Source organism: Diaphorina citri, unplaced genomic scaffold, assembly GCF_000475195.1.
Source record: "Diaphorina citri unplaced genomic scaffold, Diaci psyllid genome assembly version 1.1 scaffold1856, whole genome shotgun sequence".
Taxonomy (NCBI): Eukaryota; Metazoa; Arthropoda; class Insecta; order Hemiptera; family Psyllidae; genus Diaphorina; species Diaphorina citri.
The window spans coordinates 64,894-77,618 of NW_007379282.1; positions in this window are offsets into that span (position 1 = coordinate 64,894).

The window sequence follows — 12,725 nt, forward strand, 5'->3', positions numbered from 1 at the left end:
AAGTCCTTCACAACAAGAAAGAGATCGGAACCAGGTAACTCTGGAAGCGTCGAAGAACCGGATACAAAATTTATAGATCACAACTCCTATGAAGTCCCGAACACCCAACTAGTCTCTTTGATCATTGAAACCTTTTCGTATAGTGTAGTGAACTATCCCATTGAAGTGTTTGTCTATTCGACTGTTGCAAATCCTTTTCGACCGTTGTAAACCCTATTTGACTGTTGTCAACCCTATTCGACTGTTGTCAACCCTATTCGACCGTTGTCAACCCTATTCGACTGTTGTAAACCCTATTTGACTGTTGCAAGCCCTATTCAGCAGTTGTAAACCCTATTCGACTGTGGCAAATCCTATTCGACTGTTGTAAACCCTATTCGACCGTTGTAAACCCTATTCGACTGTTGTCAACCCTATTCAGTTGTTGTACACCCTATTCGGCTGTTGTCAACCATACTTGACAGAACACCATTCCTGTTCAAGAAGTTCCAAAATCCCACAACAACATACAGATCTCCTAAAATATCATCGGAATCAACATGAACTTCTTATTTCCTCAACCCGAGCCCACACTTGTACAAAAATTGGTGGCTTGTTATTACTGGGTGTTGCTGGCGTTAGTCGCTCTAACCTTTGGCGGCGCTGTGGCCTACATCTACGTACGAGTATGTCAGAAAGGCGGCCAGCCTTCAGGCCAAGGCTGTACCTGTTGTGGAGCTCGGTGTACGTGTAACAAGGCTCAGGCCGGAGTGACAAGAAAGCGATCTTTCATTGACAAGATACTTGGGGAGAGTTAGAGCGAAAAGGTGTGGAGATCATTGACAAGCTACTCGTACTTGGGGAGATCTAGAGCAAAAAGGTGTGGAGATCTAAAAGGACAAACACTACGTGCAGAATACATTTTTGTAGATACTTAAGCCAGTGCAAAATAGTGGTTCATGGAAGATTGAAAAGACACGTACAGAATATATTTTTGTAGATATAAGTTTCTGGTGTTCTTCTTTTCAAGACGAATCTTCACAAAGTCACGTCAGAATCTATTAGTACTTTTGTAGAAACCTGAGCCAGTGCAAACTAGTGGTTGATGAAAAGACAAGTAGGTACATAAATAATAATGTTTTGTACTTACATGACCTTTGGTCTGGCGAAACTTCCCTACATATTGTGTCTGATTGAAAACCTGATCCCTATTTATAGTTCCAAAATAGGTATTCAAGATAGATCAAGGATATCGATATTGTCTCGCGAAATTTCAAGGCTTTGGTTGCAGGTAGGTCTGTACAATACATACATAAATACCTACCTATAAGAATTATAGGATTTGGATCTTGAACAAACTTTGAACGGCATTTAAAACAATCCTACAATTAAGCACACTTTACTTACTTTTCCCGATGGTTAGCCTGAACGAGAAGTATGGGCAGAACGGAACATATTGAGATTCTGAGGAACATATCGCTAGTAATATTTTGAAAATTAAAACTTAAAGCAATTAAAAAACACTGTCAAAAGGTTCGGTTTAAGAAACCATATACCTATTATGTGAAATTGAAAAAGTGTTAATTGATTGAATAAGTGTTCCCAAGACAGAAGACACCCAAGAACAAAGTTGAAAAGTGTCTCACTGAAATGGAAATTGGAACTATTCTGAAGAATACAATAAGGACTTGTTGAATATTATCAACGTATTTACTAAAGAGTCCTACGCTCACAATAATGAAGTGGAAGGACGAAATATTTTGACACTAATGCTGATAATATAAACTCTTTAGACAACTAATTGGAGTGTAATAGGGTTGTATTATGCAGTTCAAAATGGTGAAGACCTTGTAGATAATATTGTAAGGTACCATCTTACATTGCTGGTTCTCAACGTTCAGGTCTTTTTAAGAAGTCCACAGTCACTGTATAAAAAACTGTAAGGCGGATTTCACATCTAGACTGCAACTTGTAGTATACGGCAGTTTAAGTGTGAGCTTGAAGTTTAAGTGTGAACAACGTATTTTTAAGTTGTTTTGGCGTTTTGTCTTTTTGCTTGAAATTAGAGCCCAACCAGTTTTCAAGTATGCAAAATTTGTCATATAGGTAGCAACCGCAAAGGATCAGAAATTTAGTGCATGCGGCATGCTAAAATAAATATAAAATAGGTAGGAGAGGAAAAAGAGTTGCAACTTTTTTCCGCATGTTTGAAAATAAATATCCTCCGATGCTCCCCCAGCTCTGAAAATGACCTTTCATTCAGCATCCCTCCTCCTCCTCCTTCTCCTCCCCTTCTCCCAGCAAGTGCTCCCTCAAAACAAATAAACCCCCTTTTGTTCCGAGAAAAACACCCCCACCACTTAATTTCCCCCCACCCTGTGAGAGATGAGAGCAAAAAAGAGGGCCGCGAAGTGGGGTAGGCCTCCGGGGAGACATGGAGAGGGAAAAACTGAGGGAGGAGAGAGGGACGAAAATGGGATGAAATGGCGGAGAAAAAAGGAAATATCAAGTGTGAACAGGCCCATAAGACTATGTAGCCCTCAACATGATAATTGCCGTATACTACAAGTTGCAGTCTAGATGTGAAATCCGCCTAAGTATAAAATACTGCTACGGTCTCTATTGACGGGGGTTTAAACCCTTGATTCGACGAGCTACTCGTCTATTCACATTAACCTCACCCAGCCTGAGTGGAGCTGGCAAAAGCCAGCATCGCGCGATTGTCTAGAAGTCTAGATGGTCACCCATCCGGAAAACGACCATGCGAAACGTTGCTTAACTTCAGTGGTCAATAGGGAACTGGAGCATTCAACGTGCCATCATTGCTCTTCTCTGGGCATTGGGAAGTTCTCTCTACAACTGAGGGTCTGGAATTCCATGAAACTCATGATTTTCATATGATAAAGTTTTGTCCGATGTCACCAACAGTTCTCTTATCTAACAGTCCACTAATCGATGAGCAACGATGAGCACCTATTAAGTGGGGACGGTTTTACTTCCTCCATTGATGTTTGTCGATTATTATGTGGACACAGCTTCAAAGTGTGTCCACACATAGTCAACCGGCCATCGATCGCTATCGACTGAACCGTCTACTCTGCTTCGACAACATAGATTGACCTCATCGAACAACGGCCCGACACTATGTTTGGACACACCATTATAAATGATGACCATCGATCGTCAATTATATATTATGTGGACATAGCTTTAGATTGCTCAGCATTTTTGAGAGCCACTGCGGTCATGCTGAGCTATCTAAATCGGTGACCGCTATTAGTAAATAGCTGTCTAAATGTGTGACCATAGATAGTATCCTTCTCCTCCCCTTCTCCCAGCAAGTGCTCCCTCAAAACAAATAAACCCCCTTTTGTTCCGAGAAAAACACCCCCACCACTTAATTTTACCCCACCCAGTGAGAGATGAGAGCAAAAAAGAGGGCCGCGAAGTGGGGTAGGCATCCGGGGAGACATGGAGAGGGAAAAACTGAGGGAGGAGAGAGGGACGAAAATGGGATGAAATGGCGGAGAAAAAAGGAAATATCAAAAAAGGTGAGGGAAGGAAGGGATGTGCGCGAGGGATTTTACGATCGAAAATTCTCCCCTCTGGAGTATCCGGGGATGCGTTTGGAAAATCTAAATACATTTCGTAACACAACGTCGACCCGTCCACATTGTACCTCCGACAATAAAAAAAAGTAATAATAATAATAAAAATACGGGACTTTTCTGGGAAAATTGAATTTTCCTGTGTCGGAGAAAAAAAAGGACTGAAAAAAATTCTAATAAAAAATAATAATCTTTAATAATTAATTTTCGTTATTTTTCCCCACACAATCCCTGAATCCCCTGTGCGAAATATTGAATATTTGTTGGTGTTTCTTCTTTTTTCTACACGAAATATTGTTGATTTTTTGTTTTGTCTCTTGCGTTGGTGTTTGTTTTATTTCACACAAAAAACAACGAATTTATTTTTTCATCATTAATTTTTGTGATGCGTTTGGAAAATCTAAATACATTTCGTAACACAACGTCGACCCGTCCACATTGTACCTCCGACAATAAATAAAAAAATAATAATAATAAAAATACGGGACTTTTCTGGGAAAATTGAATTTTCCTGTGTCGGAGAAAAAAAAGGACTGGAAAAAATTCTAATAAAAAATAATAATCTCTAATAATTAATTTTCGTTATTTTTCCCCACACAGTCCCTGAATCTCCTGTGCGAAATATTGAATATTTGTTGGTGTTTCTTCTTTTTTCTACACATTAATATTGTTGATTTTTTGTTTTGTCTCTTGCGTTGGTGTTTTATTTCACACAAAAAACAACGAATTTATTTTTTCATCATTAATTATTTTTGTCTACCTAGTGTTATTTTGTGTTTACGTATGTCCACTCGTAGTTCGGTGTGCTAGTGTCTTCATTTGAAAAGCCGTTTGCGTTGTCCTCCTGTTCTATTTTTACGTTTTTGTTTCGTTCGGTGCAGAGTGTCCCAGGATTTTTGTTTGTCCGAAGGAAAGGCGCACTATGGGATTGAGCTAAACCTTGAGGCCGTGACAGATTGAGAGGGACACCGATGGTTTAAGCCACACTGTATACAAGGCTAGTTTGTTGTTTTCATTTTTTTATCATTAAAAATTATAATAATAATAATAATTATGTATAATGGTGTTAATATTTGGATGTCCGAGTACCGGGCTTGCAATCTGGAGGACCCGTATTCGATTTCCTCGCAGGGACGATATTTTCTCTCTCGGTTTTATCAATTTTCTCACACTCTCTTACCCCTCTCTCTCTCTCTCTCTCTCTCTTTCTTCTCACACAAGGGACTCTTTTACTCTGTAATATTATCAAGTATTCATAGGCAGTCATGAACTTCTTTGTTTATTTCTGACCATGTCTCTCTCTCTCTCTCTCTCTCTCCCTATCTACCTATCTCTCCCTCCTACTCTGTAATATTATCAAGTATTCATAGGCAGTCATGAACTTCTTTGTTTATTTCTGACCATGTCTCTCTCTCTCTCTCTCTCTCTCTCCCTATCTATCTCTCCCTCTCTCTCTCTCTCTTTTCCTTCCTTCCGTTCTCTCTTGTTGCATTTTGACTTGACGTTTTGATGTCTTCCATCTTGAGAAAAGAAAAGAAAGAGAGAGAGAGACTGTAAGTTTTGTTTGCTTGTCCTACAATGTCCTACTTACCTAACTCTTGGACGGTTTGAACTCTTTTACTCTGTAATATTATCAAGTATTCATAGGCAGTCATGAACTTCTTTGTTTATTTCTGACCATGTCTCTCTCTCTCTCTCTATCTACCTATCTCCTCTCCCTCCCTCTCTCTCTCTCTTTTTCTTTTTTTTTTTTTTTTTTTTTTTTTTTTACTTTTTTTTTCAGAGAGAAACCATAAGAATCAGATTTGAGTGCCTCAGAACAAGGTTTGATAGAGGGCACTATAACTTAAATTCGGACTCACCTTCATAGGGAAAGTAGGTAATTTTAATTGTAATTGCTCGTCACAAATGTCGTTCCCCGCTTAATATACTACGCTAAATTTTGTGACTTAACTTGGACTCGAACCTCCAAACTCCGTTTACAAAGTCCACCGTGCTAACCACTGCACCACTGAGCTTAGAGACTCACCTTTATAAATTGTAACTCTGCCAGTCTAGTTATGTAGCTTGGGGGATAGGGCGCCTGCCTTGCAAGCGGGAAGAGGTTATTGAACATATGAGGTTCGCTCTCGGAACGGCTGATTTTCTATCATGGTACAGTATAGGTACAGTTTCTTTTATCAAAGTTATTTTTTACCTGTATACAGACATTAAAAATAATAGGTACCTAATATTAAAAATAATAATATTAAAAATACCTAATAAAATAAAATCTTTGCATTTGCTTCGTCCTCAGTTCGAAATCAAAACGAAGAGCTTCTCAATTCGCTGAATCGCCAAGAGCTGAATGAGTCCATGTACCTCCTGGTGGGCAGATAATGGCGGTACAGTCAGGAGTCCGCGGGTTCGATGAGCTATGCACAATCAAAACATGGACGAGCTATGCACTGAGAGGGCCGGTCAAATGTAATTTCATAATACCTACCATGAAAAATGTAAGGTGCCATTTCTAAAACTCTGGGTAATTATAAAATAGGGTGCCATTTGAAAAACTCTGATTATAAAATATGGTGTCATTCTCAAAAACTCTCCAAAATTTGTTTTAGTCTGACTTGGGAGCAAGAATTATTTTTGTTCATAAAATGGGGTATAACAGCACTGGCCTTAATAGATTAAGTACAATCTGTAATAAGTGGGAAACGGGATGCTCTGATAGTCTGATAGGGGATAGAAGGTGTTTTTCCTTTCGGAAACGATTCCCCCTCTTCATGATGGCCGAAATCCTATAGTTCAGTACTGGCGCTACTTCGCCAAGGGGGAAATGAGCTTCAGAGGAGGGGAAATTGTCTCAGTTTCCAAAAGGAAAATACGACTATAGGTATTAAAAGCACCACACGCCACTGGAGTAGACAAGGAAAATTCGAAAAAATATTCGAGTGTGGGAAAATGCCGATCGAAAGTTTCTCAGGCTTTGAAAAGCACCACACGCCACTGGAGTAGACAAGGAAAATTCGAAAAAATATTCGAGTGTGGGAAAATGCCGATCGAAAGTTTCTCAGGCTGATAACTTTTTACTTTCCTTATACTATAGGAAGGAAAGTAATGTAATCTAAAAGTATCCAACGGTGTCTCATAAAAATTGTATGAACACCTGGTATTTATTTTGATTATGCAATATGCCTTGTTTCTTTCATACCTTTCCAGATGGAGGTGATTGTCAATGCTGAGAAGTTCGATAAAGCCTGCTCAACGGATGAGGACTTTCGAATTGATGTAAGTTGAAAGTGTAGATATCAAGGTCACGGGTTCGATTCCAGTCCCTGGCGAGTATAGTTTGATCTCGAAATAGCTGGCTTATTCCTATCCTGTCAAAAAAATCGGGTAACCAAAATTTTTTATAAAAAACCTGTTCTCCTTCTCTCTTCTATTTCTGGAGGATGAAACCCGAGTTGTTTTGGTTCTCTCTATCAAAACTTTTGAGGGAAAAAACAGATGAGGTTGATACCAAAGACATTTTATCCCAATTCACCCTTAGCAGTTCTTAGCACTCTTGTAGAAATTTGAAACATTAACATTTCAAAGAGCCACTTTTGAAATGACAATGCAAATGACAAAATAGCATGTTTCCCGATAAAGGAAACATGCTCAAACCATATCGGTACGTACTGCAGAGGAAAGCATTGTATTTTGGACCTCAGCCAAGGGAGCTTTATACAGGACACATACAGAGTGTCCACCAATGTATGACCCACTCGCATTGCTTCGAATCTGCTGGAATTTTCAAAAACAAAAAAAAACGTATTTATTTGATTTCTGCAAAGAAATACGTTTTTTTTTTCATTATTCGAAAATTCCAACAGATTCGGAGCAATTTGAGTCATACATTGGTGGACACCCTGTATATTATAAAATAAAATATGATATTTTTCCCCTCTGGAATACAAGTAGGTATGTACCTACTGTGTAGGTATCTCTCCAATTTTGCAGTTACCATTACCACAATGGAAGTATGTACCTATACCTACCTATTACCTATCTCAATGCAGTAACACGGCCCAAAATAGGTTCAGTATCATTCTATAGGTAGGTAGCTTAGTAGGCACAATGCTACAATGTAGGTATACAAAAATTTAATGGGCTTGGATTCTGAGCTTACCTTTTTTTCGGTCCTAAGCGGATGAGGCGAGTACACCTACCAACTTACGTACGACGGAAATGAAATTTCCTTTAACGGAGGAAGAAAATGAGATACAGTAAAACCTCGATTATTTCAACTTCTTCTATTTCAACTCTCTATTATTTCAACTCCAAAAATCAGGTTTTTTCTCTATCCCTCTAAGGAAATCCTACTTGATTAGATGAAAAGATCATTGAAAGTGTTCAAACTAACGAGACTATGACAAGGAAACGATGTCGAAGATATGTCTTTTGTTTGTTTCTTAGTTTGTTTTGTTTATTTTCAAAATAAAAGGGTATGGTAAACAGGAGGGCGTGGGTTTAATCCCAGGCGAGGTATGGAATTTTATCCTCATATAATTTGAGAATTTGACCACAATAATAGTAGTAGCCTACTGCTGGAGTAAAGGGACTTTTCAGTCCTATGCGAGCAGTATAAATAAGCACTATTATTCTATTCTTTATACCCTATAATTGTGGCTCTATCTTACATTGTTTTATACGGAACTTCGAGTGTTTCAACTTTTTTCAACTTCGATTGTTTTGTAAAATCCGCCCCGGGCGGGAATCGAACCCGCGGCCTAGCGCTTACAAGGCAGACGCGCTACCAACCAAGCTAACTAGGCTGGCTGAAAAGAGACTCTATTTTGTTCTCCTCGAGGGGTATAAATAAGCACTATTATTGTTGTACTAGGTACGTAATTCGAAGTCACACTAAGAGTCGCTAAGTGACTGCTTATCAGTATGCTTGTCGCGTCAACGATAGTAAAATTATTCAGAAGCCACGACAATGAAAAAGAAAGCTCCTTTTTGTGTTCAACCTAACCCTATAATAACACTGATCACTGTTCAAATTGTGAAAGTTCCCTTTTGCGTTTAAGCTAACCCTATAATAACAATAGTCACTGCTCATTTGTGACAGCTCCTTTTTTAGCAACTTTCCATTGACGTGACTTCTGAACAAGTACCTTGTCTACTTTGAAAATTGAACCCTCGCTTCTCTCGTTCCCAGACGCCGCTCACGACACAAGCACTGCCACAATATCAAGCACCATCATCACAACCACCATCATCACAACCACCATCACCATGGAAACCACCATCACCACGGTAACCACCATCACCACGGTAACCACCATAGTGAACATCCAGAACTATGTCCTATCCAGGACGAGGCAGAACTACCGGTGGATGAGTTGGCTAGGGTGCAACAGTGGTCTTCGGAGACCAGCGAACCTCAGCTGTTCAGGTGAGATGGAAAGGACACTTAGAATAGAATAGAATATACGATCCAGAACTATGTCCTATCCAGGACGAGGCAGAACTACCGGTGGATGAGTTGGCTAGGGTGCAACAGTGGTCTTCGGAGACCAGCGATCCTCAGCTGTTCAGGTGAGATGGAAAGGACACTTAGAATAGAATAGAATATAAGTACCTTATTATTATTACTTCGTAATTAGACAAGAAGTACTCAATTCTTAGGGTTTGGGGTCACTCTAGTGACGGTGGACGTTCCCATATGTACCTATGTATGTACCTACTACTATATTTTTAGGTATGTATACCTCCTCACCAAAATCATTTACAATGCAGGTAAATTGTCCGATGCTGGTGAATAAGGGTGTTCACATTAATTCTCATGATTGGTCTCAAGGGACTTGAATCTGAAATGGTAAGCTGACCTACTGGGGAAATTAATTTAGTGTTAAGTTTTACCATAGGTACGATGAAAAGTTCAAAAGTGTAAAGTTGGCATCAAGCCAAACTAGGTATTCCTTCCTATTTCCTATTTTTTGTTTATATAAGTACCTATATACCTTGTTCAAGTATCCTGCTCAAATGAGACTAAAAAGTCCCTTTACCGTAGCAGTCTAAACAAGGTCTCATGTATTTTATAGGTATAATATACGTACATGAATGTTAACAGTAGAAGACCTTGCTTAATTAATTAAAAAAAAACTTACGCCGTCTTTGCTTTGTAAGCGCTAGTCCGCGGGTTCGATTGCCGCCCAGGGCAGATTTTATCCTGAACGGATAATGTTCGTTCTCGGAGCGGCTGGCTTTCTTCTATCCTTCTCTCTTTTATTTCGAGACGATAAGACCTTAGCAGTTACCGTTCCCTCTTTATTGTTACTAGATTTTTGGTTTAGCGTTTCTTGGGGTGTGGCACCTGTTCTTGATGTATCCGCATTTCCCTCTATCCTTCTTTCAGGGAGGGGGTTCGGGACGGCAAAATTCGGCGGAAGAAGAAGCGGAAAAGGCGGCGCAAACGATTGCGCAACGCGCACGGCGAGGTGGTCATGATAGATCCAAGCGATTTACCCAAACGCGCAAAGTGGACAATCATCATAACAGCCGGCCTGCTGCTTCTCAAATTCGGCGGAAGAAGAAGCGGAAAAGGCGGCGCAAACGATTGCGCAACGCGCACGGCGAGGTGGTCATGATAGATCCAAGCGATTTGCCCAAACGCGCAAAGTGGACAATCATCATAACAGCCGGCCTGCTCCTCCTAACCTGTATGTTACTGGTGGGGATTACGCTACGTATGGCCCCGATTATCGATCAGATGGGTGAGTTTTTTTTTATCTATTTATTTTTACAGGGGGGTTTCCATTCATTTTTTTTTTACTTTTTTTCAGAGAGAAACCATAAGAATCAGATTTCTTGAGTGCCTCAGAACAAGGTTTGATAGAGGGCACTATAACTTAAATTCGGACTCACCTTCATAGGGAAAGGAATTTTGATTGTAATTGCTCGTCACAAATGTCGTTCCCCGCTTAATATACATACTACGCTAAATTTTGTGACTTAACTTGGACTCGAACCTCCAAACTCCAAGGTAGATATGTACATAAATGGAACTGCTACTTGATAAGTAGGTAAGTGCATGATGTGGTGGGTATACTGTATCTGTTATCTGATAAGGAAGGGGTTATCTGATAAATTGTCTGATATTAGAATCAAATGTTATCTGATAAGAAATGGGGTAGACCTAAGTACATGTAGGTAGGTGGTAGGTAGGTACATGAAACTTTTCATTTCAGTTTTTTTCCTTGTACCTACTAGTGGACATTTATTTTAAGAATAAGGTAGTCCTCCTTCCTGATTCCTGAATAGATATACTCAGTACAGTGTACCAACGTGTAGAATTTATTTAAACATTTAAATGGTATATTATGAGGTAAAATTTACAGCTCTAGAGCCCGTACCAGTAGACCTTTACTTCGTTCGGTCAAAAATTAGTTAAATTTATTGACAAAGGTGAGAATCGAACCAGTAACTCCTTAACTGTTGGTTGTATAGAGCTATAAGTTAAACCATCAGATTCCTCGTGAAAAAATACACAAGAATGACTATTCGTATGTACATTTACCTATTTATTTGCACAAAAAAAAACACATTATCATAAAAAAAGTATGTAAAAACATCGAAATTTGACGTCACACTAGTGACATTTCAATGCGTCACACTAGTGACCGTCACTCTAGTGACGAAAGTACTTTTACTATTTATTTTTTATCTTTTTTTTAAATAAAGGTATCAATGTATTATTAGCACCATTTTACAGACAATCATATTCTACATAACATATGAAAAGACCGATTTGATAATTAAAATACTTTCAGAAATTTTTAAGTTCAAACTTGATGGTACAAAAATCGCCTTTTTTTTAGGTCACTCTAGTGACGCCAACTTTGAAAGCTTCTGGAAAGGCGGGGGGGAAAAGAAATCAGACAAAAATAGCACAGATCTGTTCCTTGAAGTCTTGGCGAACGTAATCAAGCGTCAGAAGTTCTTTTTTTTATTATTATTACTTCGTAATTAGACAAGAAGTACTCAATTCTTAGGGTTTGGGGTCACTCTAGTGACGGTGGACGTTCCCATATGTACCTATGTATGTACCTACTACTATATTTTTAGGTATGTATACCTCCTCACCAAAATCATTTACAATGCAGGTAAATTGTCCGATGCTGGTGAATAAGGGTGTTCACATTAATTCTCATGATTGGTCTCAAGGGACTTGAATCTGAAATGGTAAGCTGACCTACTGGGGAAATTAATTTAGTGTTAAGTTTTACCATACGATGAAAAGTTCAAAAGTGTAAAGTTGGCATCAAGCCAAACTAGGTATTCCTTCCTATTTCCTATTTTTTGTTTAGTTTATTACTTTCCTTATAATAAATTTCATGTGTGGTTTTCTTAATTTTTATCGTTGTTGAATAATTATAGTTATTGATTTTATTTTATTTTATGTTGATTATGATGATTATTTTACAGATTTACACCATTATTTGTTTATTTCGGTTTAATTGTGATTGTGAGTTTTATTAGAAACAGTATTATTGTAGTAATCTACTGAATTTGAAATTTTATTATTGTACGTATGATTAAAAAAAAAAAAAAAAAAATATTCATGAATGTTGTACTGAAAAGATTGGGGTTCTTTTTTTTTTAATTGTTGTAGGCGCTTAGAAATTTAATTGAAAAGAAGGTCCCTTTGAAATGTGGGAAATTTTACAACAATGTGAAATTCGTCCCTCTGCGGGAAAAATCCCACAGTGTAGTTGGTAGTAATCTGAACGACCTTCAGAGTACAACTCCTTATCAAACTCGTAAAGCTGTAGTATTTTTGACCTCGGAACAAAAAATTATGAATGGGCGACAAATAAAATATGGCGGTCGTTTTGGCGGGAAATCGTCTTTAGCGAATGCGCAAACGATACGTGACTGCGCATGTTGTAAACGCGGCTTTATTCGAAAATTTCTGTTTAAATTTGAGCCCGGGAAATTTTAAATTTGATAAATTTTTCTGTCGAAATTTTTTGTGTTTTTTTTTCTTCTCTACTTCTGTGGTTTTTAAATGTACCTATTTACTTTAATATTTCCTACTTAAAAGACTGTTTGTCAAGGGTCCAGGCATTACCTAGCACTTGGGATCAAGTTAATTTGAAGAAACCA